The 1,518-nt window shown below is 45.2% G+C and overlaps 1 pseudogene; it reads left to right on the forward strand.

Annotated features, from left to right (window-relative positions):
- On the forward strand, nucleotides 1-120 carry LOC114784993 (uncharacterized; annotated as a pseudogene).
- Nucleotides 121-1,518: the final 1,398 nt, after the last annotated feature.

Below are 1,518 nucleotides of genomic sequence, written 5' to 3' on the forward strand. Positions count from 1 at the left end.
ATCGCTTCTCGGCCTTTTGGCTGAGATCAAGTGTAGTATCTGTTCTTATCAGTTTAATATCTGATACGTCCCCCAGTTTCTTTGGGGGAGTGGCGGCCTAGTGGTTAAGGAATAGCCCCATAATTAGAAGGTTGCAGGTTTGAATCCCTAACCCCCAAGGTGCCACTGCTCCCCGGGTGATCTCATGGCTGCCCACTGCTTTCTAAGGGTGTTGGGCTAAATGCAGAGGACACATTTCACTGTGTGCACCGTGTCCTGTTCTGCTGTGAATGACAATCACTTCATTTTTTTTTTTTTATGTGTGCTATTCATGTTCGCCCTAAAGTCCATCTAAAGAGACGTGAGCAACATTTTCATTGAGGCGACTGAACATGGACATTATTACCAATTTAAAATGATTTAATTAAATTTTAAAACCATTATCAACATCAGTGCATTTCCTAGTTGGATCCAAGTACCTCTTACTTTTGCACATTTCGCCATACCTCCTGTATGACTAACATCCATGTATTTTAAATTGCACGTTCTGTCATGAATCCTCCAGATGTCTTGTTAATGCATTAACGCATTTTAACATATCTGCGTCAACAGGCCTAGAATGACAGCTTCAGTGTGACAGATTCAGCACACCTAAACCAAACCCACAAACATCTTCTGGCTTTTATTTGTAATAATTTGCCGTATGAAGTACAAACTTCATACATGCTGAACCAAAGACTGTAGGTTAATTCTGCCAAAAAATGCAGCTGCACATGCAATTACAAAATAATTACGAAATCAGGACCAAGCATAACAAGTATATTCTCATATAAATCATATATGTCAGATTTATCAATATATTATAATATTTTGTTGATTTTCATGGTGGATGCAATTTCAACCCAATTTCATCAACAAGTTCTTACTTTGTTTCTAAATGCATGGGTTATGCGCCCTGCTGTGTCCCAATAATGTTGCTATTAAGGAAAAAGGCCCGACGGTAAGACAACCTCATTAAATGTCAGAGGCGGGATGCAGACAGCTGATCTCTGCGGGGAACGGGCTCATCACTGTCATGCTCCTCGTCTTCCCGTCTAGCGGACGCGTGCATCGCAGCGCTATATGAGGTGCACGCACCTGGAGGCGACGTGAGCGGTGACTCATCTGCCACAGCTGCCACCGCCGCTTGGGCAAACTCCACCGCTTTAACGTTTTAAAGAGCAACAGAGGGAAAAAAAAAGAGAGATAGAAAGCCTGGGGTCACCAAGTACCAAGCCCTACGCTTTCATAAGGGATCACCTGCATGGTCAGCTGCGAGGCGAAGTGCACCACGCCTGGGCCTTGCAGTGCCACGGCTGCTTATCCACGAACGGAAGGACAGCAGGGTGACAGAAAGTTCCCCTTTCCCTCTGTCCACTTTGCCCTTGGGTGCTTGACTTCATCCCTGATTATCTACAGCGCTGTAATCTGATTACTGCGTGTCTGATAGCTGGGGAGAGGGACGACGGAACAGCGGGGGGTTGGGCCTTGCGGACGCGA

Source organism: Denticeps clupeoides, chromosome 2 (genome assembly GCF_900700375.1).
Source record: "Denticeps clupeoides chromosome 2, fDenClu1.1, whole genome shotgun sequence".
Lineage (NCBI taxonomy): Eukaryota > Metazoa > Chordata > Actinopteri > Clupeiformes > Denticipitidae > Denticeps > Denticeps clupeoides.